Source organism: Natator depressus, chromosome 10 (genome assembly GCF_965152275.1).
Source record: "Natator depressus isolate rNatDep1 chromosome 10, rNatDep2.hap1, whole genome shotgun sequence".
NCBI classification, from domain to species: Eukaryota; Metazoa; Chordata; order Testudines; family Cheloniidae; genus Natator; species Natator depressus.
This window is the reverse complement of record NC_134243.1, coordinates 43657225-43669400: the sequence shown is the minus strand read 5'-3', so window position 1 is coordinate 43669400 and position 12176 is coordinate 43657225. Positions and strand designations below refer to the sequence as shown.

At 49.2% G+C, this 12176-nt stretch overlaps 1 protein-coding gene across 2 annotated transcripts in view; it reads right to left on the bottom strand.

The window, feature by feature from the left end:
- Positions 1-6360, bottom strand: part of CPEB1 (cytoplasmic polyadenylation element binding protein 1) — a 76958-nt gene extending 70598 nt beyond the window's left edge. For both annotated transcript variants that reach the window (XM_074964712.1, XM_074964713.1), the window contains exon 1: positions 6291-6360. The gene's annotated coding sequence lies outside the window, so the exon portion shown is untranslated. The remainder of the gene's footprint in view (positions 1-6290) is intronic.
- Positions 6361-12176: the final 5816 nt, after the last annotated feature.

Below are 12176 nucleotides of genomic sequence, written 5' to 3'. Positions count from 1 at the left end.
TAGCAACCCAGGCTCATTAGTGTTCACAAGCAAACACCACAACTATACAAATTGTGGAATGATGTGCACAGCACATTCCTGACAGCATCAATATTGTCACGCTAGTGCACAGACAGAAGCAAGAGCCATGCTGGCTTCAGCTGCTCTGGTTTCAAACAAGTTAATTCTTGCCAAATGCAGGGAGCAGAGTGCACAATAAAGCAACTGGCCCTGCAAAAAGCAATTAATACTAGCCCTGTTAACCTAGTTACAGTCAGTAAGCAGCAGTCTGACCCAGTTCTCACTCTCCCTGCACTCAGGAATCATGAAGTTTACACAGCTCCAGTAACATGTCTAAGTAGTCACCTAAGCACGGTGCATCATAGGCCAGGTCTACACTACAGACCTATACCTGTATAACTACAGGCTTGTGGGAGGGGAGGGTGAAAAATCCACATCTCAGCCATGTAGTTCTACTGACCTAATCCCTGGGGTAGCCAGTGCTATGCTGACAGGAGAGCACCTCCTATTGCCTCTGCAGGAGATGGATTCGCTCCAGCATAGAACTGTCTTCACTTAAGTAGTGCAGCTGTGCCCAGGCAGCATTTTAAGTGCAGACCTGCACATAGTCTTCCTGTTTCCCCATTTCCTCACTACCTTTCTTCACTGGGGACAGGACAGGGCAACCTACCCTTGTCCATCTGGCTAACATTTCCCCTTTCACCCTCACCATCTGGGCCTACCTCAGGATATCATATAGTTTGTGATGACCAATTAGGTGGCCCAGAGGGTTGTGCAAGAATTTGTTGTACAGCATGCGCTGTGCGTGCTGTCCTACAGCTTCAGACAAAGTCAACTGTCAGGGACCTGGTTAGAACACAGGAATCCTTACAAATCACAAGCCCAAGAATTGTTCCAGTCAACTGGAACAAATTATGATTCTAGTGTTCCCAAATAACATGAAGTCCAAAACCTTCATACTGTGGAAACATGGGTAAGGCATGCTTTAGCTCCATTTTGCAGTATAATGGTGCCAACTACTGTGCCACAATTTAGACCACCACCACCTCCGTTTGTGTGAGATTCTGTAGCGTAGACAGGACTCAAGCAAGACCATTTGCCTTAACTATCTTTAAGCTGAGGTGTCAGCATGCATGGGCCAGAGCCTGCCCAGCTGACTTCTCTGGATGCCCTGTGTGACAAACTGGGGTGTAATAGCATGACACTGCACTGTCAAGATTAGCTACTGCACTGCATTTTAACAGACTGAATGGAGAGGGGTGAGGCAGAAGCCCAGGAATTGCTGCAAGAAAGGCAATACAGAACAGGGGAAGTGAGCACACAGGAGGGTGGAGAAGGAAGAGATATAGGGCAGAAACAGTTGCTGAAGAGCAGGATGGTAGGAGTGACTGTCCCCCAATTAAGTGGGACAGTAGAATATTAAATAGTAACAAAGGCCAGACTCCACCTTTGATCCTTATTGAACCCTTCCCATGGACATTAGTAGGGGCTTTGTTGTGGGTGGAGGGGGTTTGGACTCCTACATTCATGCCCAAGCCCAAACCATAACTAAGCTGAATTTGCTCTATCATTTGAGATCACAGTCTTAAATAGCTCTAACAGTGCTCAATGCCATTTCCCAGGCCAGCAGAGGCAGCGCAGAAGAGTATTATATCAGAGTGAGGATATACTGTATTGCATAGTTTAATCTTGTCTATACTAGCCAGGAAGCCATGTTGAACAGTTCCTGCTAACAAGATGCTGAACCATTCTGGCCATTACTGATTTACGGAGATTAGAGTGCCTATCCACAGCAGCTCTGGAAGACCACCTCTGTAGGCCAGCCTGACACCAGACTCAACCCAGCCTCACAGCTAGTTGGGCACAACAGATCTGAATGTTTTTGTTTGGTGGACATTTACAATACTCTGTATTTAACATGTCTCAGGATTTTGAGACCCAGGATTCCCTTGATACATACATCTAAGATACCTAATAAGAACTTTAGACTACAGGTCCCTCTGAAAGGAAATGCAAGGAGTTACAACATTGCTTAAGAAACAAATGCAGGAAAACTGGATTAGTAAAGTAACTAGTGATGGGGAGCAGAACAGATTAGGAAAAGGAAACAAATTCCAATGGTACCAATTTCAGTGTATAGTATCTAGAGCAGTATAAACAAGTCATTGGCTGTACGAAATTTTAGTTTGTACTGACTTTGCTAGTGCTTTTCATGTAGCCAGTTATAAAACCATGCAAATATGAGTTGATGTATCCCCTGGAAGGCCTCTGCATACCCCTGGTTCAAAACTATTGGCTCCACAACAGCATAGATGCTTACTACTGTAGTAAAGTTACCTGAAATACAGCAGCTAGGTCTATGGAAGACCCTGATCAACCCAGCAGTGTCTACACCAGGTCACCTTAACTACATTTCAGGGTGAGTTTCACACCCCTGAGCACCAGCACTATATTGGCCTATTTGGGAGAGTAGCCTAGCCCTCAGCTGTGGCAGTAAAAAGGAGGCCATTCTAAGAGCTGCTGCCCATTGGACCCAAGTGAAGTTGGGGCTTATGGAGCCCCGCTATGCCTTTTGGCCCTGATTACACTACAGACACTGCAGTAGGACAGCTATAGCACGGTGCACCATACAGCTGACACTTCCTACAACACCTTCCATTGCTCTTTCATTACTGTGGGCTTGTTTACACTCGAAACACTACAACTATGCCAGTGTAAACCCCATCTATGCAGAGGGTTGATCCTATTGGCATAGGACAGGTAATCCACCTCCCCAAGAGGTGGTAGCTAGGTCAACAGAAGAGTTCTTTTGTTGCCCTAGAGCGGTCTATGCCAGAGTTAGGTCAGCTTAACTGACCAGGCTTGTTGGTAATCCTGTAGCAGTAGCTAGGTCTTCAGAAGAATTCTTCTATTGACCTAGCTGTGTCTACACCAGGGGTTAGGTTGGCATAGCTCCAGTGCCATTCACACCTCTGAAGGCCATGCTATGACAATTTTTAAAATACAAGACCAGGCCTTAGTCTGGGAGTCTCTCCAGTTGCTGCAGCAAGCATCTGACCCCACCCCTCTCAGCCAAAACCCCATTAGATAGAGTCTGACCCTGGACTAACTAATTCAATAGTGTTCTTTTGGTGAGAGAAGATAAATACCCATGGCTATTGTTAAACACTACATTTGGCATTACAGCCACTTTGGACATAATTCCCCAATATCATTTAATGCTTTAAGTTACCCACTTTCTTATCTAAGACAAATAAGCTGTGCTATAATTAGAGCACTATATTGCATCACCAGAGCCACTCAGCTAGGCAGGCAGTCATCAGGTAGCTGAAAAGTGGCTTGACAAGTTACTGTCGCATACGTCCTAGTGTTGGGGGATCACTGCCAACTGTGGCTCATGTGGAGCATCATTCAGCAAAGTTTAGTAGCTCCTACAAGTAAGGGAGCAGTACGTGACAGTACAGTGCACTGGCACATCTCTGAAGCTATCTTGTTCTCCAGCTTTTGTTAAGCATATCTAGATGTTTTGGTTGTGAACAAAACATCAAAAAGTGATCGAGTACAACAGATGTAGAGACATTTACAGAATTCAGGCAGCCTGGAACAATAGCTCTGAGAGGTCTGAACAGCCCCATTCACCACAGTGAGGTGTTAACCCACATGCTAAATGAAAACTTAAATCTCAACATTGTTAGCTATGTCATGCCTCCTAAGTATTGTGGGGATCAGATTTGCACAATTTATTGTGAGCAACACCTAACTGAGGCCACAAGGGAGCATTTCTGTACCACTTAGGGCTTGTCTACACTTACATTTTATAGTGCTCTAACTTGCTGGCTCAGGGGTGTGAAAAATCAACCCCTCCCAACCCCCAAGCACAACAAGTCTGAGCACTTTAAAGCACTAGTGTAGACAGGCTCCGAGCACTGGCAGTTGTGCTCCCAGGGCCAGGGCTAATCCCCTCATGGAGGTGGACTACCAGGAGCGCTGGGAGACCTCTCTCCCAGCGCACAACCACACTAGTAGCACTTAAGTTTCCAGTGTAGCCATGCCCTTATTCTCTCCCTTACCCCACTCCCAGTTAAGCAGCCAAGCAGAACTCAGAGCACACAGCTGCATTTGGCTCATACGCACAAACTCAGACAAGAATTTGGAAAAATCACCTTCCATCTCCCCCAACATTCAACAGCTGGTGTGGGTACAGGCAATGGAGTTGAGGGCAGGGTGACCAGATGTCCTATTTTTAAAGAGGCCATGCTTTTTTTTAGGACTTTCTTATATAGGGACCTATTACCCCCATCCCCATCCCATTTTTCCCCCCACAGTTGCTATCTGGTCACCCTAGTTGAGGGGCAACATGGTCATGGCCCAACCACTTTTTGGACAGAACAAACCTGAGTGATACCTGACCCCATGCACAGGTTGCAATGCCGCTCACTCAGACTGTGTAGAGCAGTAGTTCTCAACCAGAGGCCCAGGGCCCCCTGCGGGGCTGTGAGTAGGTTTCAGAAGATAAACCAGAGCAGGACAGGCATTAGACTCCCTGAGGCCCAGGGTAGAAAGTTGAAGCCCGAGCCTCACCGCTCAGGGCTGAAACCAAAGCCCAAGCAACTTTGCTTTTCAGGGCCCTGGGCAATTGCCCTACTTGCTACCCTCCCCCCCCAAACAGCTCTGGCTTTTAATCTACTGGACATGCAGGAAAACAGTTGTGGCACAGGTGGGCCATGGCATTCGTATAGCATATGGGGAAGGCCTCAGAAAGAAAGGTTGAGAACCCCTGGTGTAGGGGTTCAGGCTGCTGAATAGTAAAGTGGGGGGACAGATTTGCCCCCACCTGTAAATGGGGCTCCACAGCCCCTCAGTGTGGGAAAAGCTTGCACAACTGTCTTTCATTTAAAGCACAGGTACTTTAAACAAACCTGTTTAAACAAATCCTTGCCCAACTCCAGCAGCAAGGATATGGTTCTTTAACCCAAGCACTAAATTCAGAAGAGCAGAGAATAACTTTCATTATGAAATGTGAAGGATCAAGGACCCATATCCTTCATGTACTTCTCAGACTGGATACACCCCTTTTAGCCAGGGATCATTACAGCATACACACCTTTTAGCCAGGGATCATTACAGCAAAGCAAATCCTGAGAGGTCTGCTTGCATATTTCCCTGGTGACATCCTAGCCATATGTGCCCTAATAGGCAGCAGTAACTATGGCAGACAGACTGAAACTAGCCAGTGTTTTTATCTGACAACTTCTTATGGTGTGCAGACCTTTCTTCCTAAGGGATTTAGGTGTTTTCTTCACAAGCCCCCAATGTTCGGATTGAGCTGTACCTTTGTAGAGAGGTTCTCTACAATCCGAGTCTCTTAAGATTAACTAGGAAAAACAGGCAGTGAAGCACCAAGTGCTAGTCTCCTTGCTCACAACAGGAGAGCATAAGGGAACAAACAGGGCTTCAGCCCAAGCCTGAAGGGAGGCTGGAAGAAATCATCATAGCAAACTATGGTACACTGCAGAAGAGCTCTGAACCCAAGTCCTTATGCCAATTTCTTACCATAAACAGGTTTCAGAATAGCAGCCATGTTAGTCTGTATTCGCAAAAAGAAAATGAGTACTTGTGGCACCTTGGAGACTAACATTTGAGCATAAGCTTTCATGAGCTCACGAAAGCTCATGCTCAAACAAATGTTAGTCTCTAAGGTGCCACAAGTACTCCTTTTCTTTTTGCCATAAATAGTTAATTCAAACTTTGATTTTCCAACCACCTTTCCGGGCAGTCTAAGAGCACGGTGCTCACTCCCCCAGCTCCTTCCCCTACCCCTGAGCAGCAGCAGGTGCGGCAGCACAGAACCGCTGCTCGCGCTGGACCGGCCTCCCCCGCCCCACGCTGACAGCTGCTCTCACCCGAGAAGCTGGAGACAGTGCGAGCCCAGGGCCGCTGCGCCAGGCCGAGCGGCGCCCGGCAGGGGTGAATGACCCGCAGCCAGCGCTGCCGGCCCGGCCCTTCCCAGCCGCGGGTGGGGGAGCCACAGCGAGAGCCCCGCCGGCAGCCCGCACTCACACCCGGCTCACCCTGCCCCGCAGGCCGGGCCCCTCTCCGCCCCGCCGGCAGTGCGAGCCCCTCACCCGCCACGGGCAGATCCGCAGGGGCGGCTGGAGCCTTCCCCAAGGCAGGGACCCCCAGCCTTCCTCTCGGCAGCGCCGGGGCCCCATCCCCAGGCTGGGGCGCCCTGGGGGAACAGCGATGACCAAGCACCCTCCGGCGGAGGTCGCCCCGCGGTCGGCCCTCACCTGGCGTGGTCGCCCTCTTGCCGCTGCCAACAGGTGCCGCTGCCCCGGCCGGGCCGGGCGTGTCCGCGCCGGGGCACTGCGCGGGGCTGCCGGGCCGGGAGTCGGCTCCGCCGAGGCCGCTGCTCCGGGCTCCTCCGCGAACGTGTGAAACCACGTGAGGGGGCGGCCCGCCTGGCGCTGCGGGGACCGGCCCTTAAAGGGGCCGAGAGCGGAGCGCCCCGCCAGGACCCCGCCCCACCGCTGCGGGGACCTAGCGCCGTCCAGGTCCCCGGCCGGCGCCGGGACACCCGAGCCAGCAGCCCCCACCCACTCACCGCCCCGGAGCCGCCGGCCCTTGCGCCCGGGCACCTGCGCGAACTCCACAGCTAGAGCGAGCCGGGCACGGCGGCAGGCTGCTCCCCTCCCAGACACGCAGCCGGGTCTCACAGCCCGTGCCCGGGGGCCGAGGTCGCGCAGCCCAAGCCAGCAGCACGGCTGAGAGGGGAGCCCGGAGTGCTGGACGTTGCGCAGCGAGGGTGGAAGCCCACACGCACTCCGCCGGCCCCCGCAGTAGAGCTCGCAGGCGGGCTGCAGGAGGAGCCAGAGGGCGGGTCTGAACGCCCCGGCGAGCCGCTGACGCCGGCACCTGCTGGCCACTGCACCCCACGCCCCTTGCTCCAGGCCGGCCGCGGACGGCCAAAAGCTCAGAAACTTGCGCGGAGCGACAGCGGCCAAACTGGCGCGGTCAGAGCCCAGCCCAGCGGGTCTGGCTGCGCCACGCGTGCCCTGGACCCTCCCCGCGGGCCGCAGCGCCCGAGACCTGCCCCCACCGGCCGGCCCGCTCCCCGCGCCAGGCTCGAGCCACCCACCGCGAGCCAGGGGGCCTGCGCAGGGCTCAGACACGGCGCGGGGGGAGGTCTGCCCCCCGCCACAGCAGCCGCTCCCACCCCTCCACCTACTACCAACACTTCGTCACGAGGAGTCTCGCGCGCCCCGCCCCCTCCCGCCCGTGAAAGTCAACACGCGGTCCCGCGCCGGCCAGCATGTGCCGCCCCGCCCCCGGGGCTCGGCGGAGGGAGGGGTGCGGCGCGGGGAACTCACCAGAGGGAAGGCCATGGCGCTGGGCGGGCGGGGTCGCTGCTGCGGGGCGGGTAGAGCTCGCTGGTCTCTCGCACCAGCAGCAACGGGCGCTGCTTGGCCCCGGAGGGTTTTATAGCCGCCCGCGCAGGCGGCGCCCGCTTCGCGGGGCCCAGGGGGCGTCGCCAAAGGGCGGGGCCGGCCGGCCCGCCCACATGCGTCTCGCCCGCCGCGGGGCCCCGGCCCCGGGGAGTTTGCAGACGCTCCCTAAGGGCAGTTAAAGGGGGCGCCGCGCGTTCTCGGGGCTGGCTTGGCTGCTGCGCAGCGGTGGAGCCAAGACTCCTGGGTTCTGCCCTGGCGCCGGGAGAGCAGCGGGATCTAGTGGTTAGAGCGGGGGGGGCTAGGGGCCCGGACTCCTGGGTTCTGTCCCAGCTCAGGGAGGGGAGTGGTAGCTATTGGTGAGAACAAGGGACCTGGGATTCAGGACTCCTGGGTTCTGTGCCAGCTCCAGAGGGGGCTGGGAGCCAGGACTTCTATAATCCATTCCCTCTCACCCCTCACTGTGCTTTGCTCTTTACTCCATGGCCTGGGCGAGGTGTGCAGTCAGATGGCAAGGCTGAATAAGGCACTGGGTACTCATGAAGTACCAGGATTGCTAGAAATTTGCATGTATGGCTTAGAAATCCAAGCATGGCATCACAGGGCCATTTTGGTAAAATGTAGCCAAGTTGCAATGACCCTCTCTCATCTTTAACATGACAGTGCAGGCTGCACTGGCGCCAGGTGCCAGCGGGCAATCCCCCCGAACCAATGGGCAGGCAGGAGAATTGTGCATGGATCCATAGCAGGATTCAGCCCTCAGTGACTATGGGCTTTTCTTCACATACAGTGCTATAGCAGTGCAACTGCACCCGTGCTGCTGTGCTACTGGAGCACTTTAGTGCAGATGCTACTATGGAGATGGGAGAGTTTCTCCCATCAGCATAGTTAATCCACCTCCCTGGGAGGCGGTAGCTCTCCTGTTGACATAGCACTGTCTACTCGAGGGGTTAGGTCAGTACAACTATGTCAGTCAGGGGTGTGGATTTTTCACAAGCCCAAGCAATGTAGTTGTACTGATATAGGTGTGTAGTGTAGACTGGTCTCTGAAATATATTTTTAAGTTTAAGGAAAATGACCAGTTAAGTGTTCAAAGTCCAACCTGTGCACATCTAGCAAGCATTGACATCAATCCCCTAATCCTCTAAAGTCTTAAGCACAAAAGTAACCCATTGCGGGTAGTCGTGCATCAAATTACTCAGAGTCTGGATCTCAGCTGGAACAGACTTCACTGGAGCTAATGCCAATTCACACCAGCTGAGAGTCTGGCACCATGTTAATAAATCTGCAGGATTGGGGCCCAGGTTATAATACTGTGCTCTATCGTGTCTGTGCATTGACTGTGTCAGTTAACTGACTATTCTTGTCTGGTTTGTTGAAAATATTTTTTTATTTGGTTTTGATTGTTTGGGCCTTTCTGGAGATGCCTAATATAACCCACTATTTAACTGTAAGTTCACTGGCTGTTTTTAGCCCTTTTCTTTAAAATTTCTTATCACTGCTAACACTGGTGGTTATAACATCAAGAACAGCGTAGACAGGCATTTTAAGTACCATGCTATTCAACTTCGCTAGGAGCATATCTGCATAATATGCTGCTTAAAAAGCCATTGGTTCCCTAGCATTCCTAGTTTTGCTACAAACACTAGCAAATTTTAGGAAAAAATTCTTCATATGAACAAGACCTGTCTGAAAAGAGAATGGTATAGGCAGGGGTCAGACTGAGGAGAAAAACAGGTGCTTTTCCAAGCTCTGCCCATAAAATAAACTCTGCCCACATGAGATGCTGCTCATTGTAGTTTGTACAGATGTTCAAATTACAATTATGCCTGCAGGCTGTCTGGTCTCCATGAACTCAGCTCTTCCTCACTCAGATCCAAGAACACCATCTTGGGCTCGGTGAGGCAGGTATACCCCAACCCACTGGGCTTCTTGACCTTGGTTTCCCCATAGGCAAGGGGGGCTGAGCTGTCATTCATAGGAGGTTGTGCAGATCTTCATACTATCACCCTGTGTCTCATTTCTGCCATGCCTTAATGAGTGGTGAAATAGTCCACAATGTTGACATTCAACATATATCACTGGGCGAATGAGTTAGCCACAGTGAAATGAAAGAGGCAGTTCACATCTCTCAGAATTATTTCTGGTTCCCCAGGCAGACTTCACTGCATCAGGTTTCACTTAGTTCAGGTTTTCAAGGCTCTCAGCAACCTGATCAGCTAGAGATGTGGGGGAATTTGGGGAGGTTAGGCAGAGGGCAATGAAGACTTCTTAGATTCTGGAAAGCAAGAACTTAAGGCATCACAAACAGGTATGCCACACTACCACATACTGACTCAAAGGACAGGTTTCAGAGTAACAGCCGTGTTAGTCTGTATTCGTAAAAAGAAAAAAGAAAAGAAGTACTTGTGGCACCTTAGAGACTAACCAGTTTATTTGAGCATGAGCTTTCGTGAGCTACAGCTCACTTCATCGGATCCACGATATGCTATGCATCCGATGAAGTGAGCTGTAGCTCACGAAAGCTCATGCTCAAATAAACTGGTTAGTCTCTAAGGTGCCACAAGTACTTCTTTTCTTTTTTCTTTTGACTCAAAGGAGAAATTTATGGCCAGCAGATTTAAGGGCAGTAAGAGAGTTTTTAAATGTATTTATATAAACTAATCCTGACAATGGTATTGGTCTGGTACTAGCTGGAAATGGTGGAATTATCAATAATAATGCAGAAAAGGCTGAAGTGTTCAATAATATTTCTGCTCAGTATTTGGTGAAAAAACAGATGACATAGTCATGTCCTATGGTGATGATGATGATGATGATGAAACACTTTCCACTCCAGTAGTAACTCAGAAGGATGTTAAACAGCAGCTACCAGTGTTGGACATTTTTAAATCGGGAGGTCTGGCTAATTTGCATTGAAGAGTTTTAAAAGAGCTGGCTCAGCAGCTATACCATTAATGTTGATTTTCAATAACTCTTGGAACACTGGGGAAGTTACAAAAAACTGGAAGAAAGCTAATGTCATACCAATATTTAAAAAGGGTAAATGGAACAACATGGATAATTTTAGGCTTGTCAGCCCTGTAGATCCTGGGGAAGATAATGAAACAGCTAATACAGAACTTGATTAATAAAGAATTAAGAGGATAATATGATTAATGCCAATCAACGTGGATATATGGAAATAGACCCCATCAACTTAACTCAATTTTTTCCCATAGATTACAAATTTGGTTGATAAAGGTATAGTGTTGCTATAATAGACTTCTGTAAGACTTTGTACTTCATGACATTTTGATGACAAAACTAGAACAATACAAAACTGACATGGCAGATATAAATGGATTAAAAGCTGGCTAACTGCCAGGTCTCAACATGTAATTGTAAACGGAGTCATCACTGAGTGAGTGTGTTTGTAGTGGGGATCCGCAGGATCAGTTCTTGGCCCTCTGCTATTTAACATTTTTGTTAATAACCTGGAAGAAAACATAAAATCATCCCTGATAAAATTTGCTGTCCAGGAGTGGTAGATAATGAAGAGGGCAGAGAGATCTGGATCACTAGGTAAGTCAAGCAAACAATATGCATTTAATACAGACAGATGTAAGTCATATATCTAGGAACAAAGAATGTTGGCCATACTTACAAGATGGGTGACTCTATCCTGGGAAGCAGTGACTGAAAAAGATTTTGAGGTCATTGAAGACAATCAGCTGAACATGAGCTCCCAGTACAACACTGCAGCCAAAAGGGCTAATGTGATTCTTGGTACATAAACGGGAATCTTGAGTAGGAGCAGAGAGGTTATTTTACTTCTATATTTGGCACTGATGTGGCTGCTGGAATAATGTGTCCAGTTCTGACGTCCACAATTCAAGAAGGATGTGGAATAATTGGAGAGGGTTCAGAGAAGAGCCAGGAGAATGATTAAAGGATTAGAAAATGTGCTTTTTAGTGATAACTCAAGGAGCTCAATCTATTTAGCATAGCAAAGAGAAGGTAAAGGGGTGACTTGATCACAGTCTATAATTAAAATTCAATGTTGATAAATGCAAAGTAATGCACATTGGAAAACATAATCCCAACTATACATATAAAATGATGGGGCTAAATTAGCTGTTACCACTCGAGATCTTGGAGTCATTGTGAATAGTTCTCTGAAACCATCCATTCAATGTGCAGTGGCAGCCAAAAAAGCGAAAAGAATGTTGGGAATCATTAAGAAATGGATAGATAATAAGACAGAAAATATCATATTGCCTCTATATAAATCCATGGTACTCCCACATCTTGAATACTGCATGCAGATGTGGTCGCCCCATCTCAAAAAATATATATTGGAATTGGAAAAGGTTCAGAAAAGGGCAACAAAAATGATTAGTGGTATGGAATAGCTTCTGTATGAGGAGAGATTAATAAGACTGGGACTCTTCAGCTTGGAAAAGATGATTAAGGGGTCTATAAAATGGTAAGATGATATAGAGGTCTATAAAATCATGACTGGTATGGAGAAAGTAAATAAGGAAGTGTTATTTACTCCTTCTCATAACACAAGAACTAGGGGTCACGAAACGAAATAGGCAGCAGGTTTAAAACAAACAAAGGGAAGTATTTCTTCACACAATGCACAGTCAGTCTGTGGAACTCCTTGCCAGAGGATGTTGTGAAGGCCAAGACTATAACAGGGTTCAAAAAAGAACTAGATAAATCTATGGAGGATAGGTCCATCAA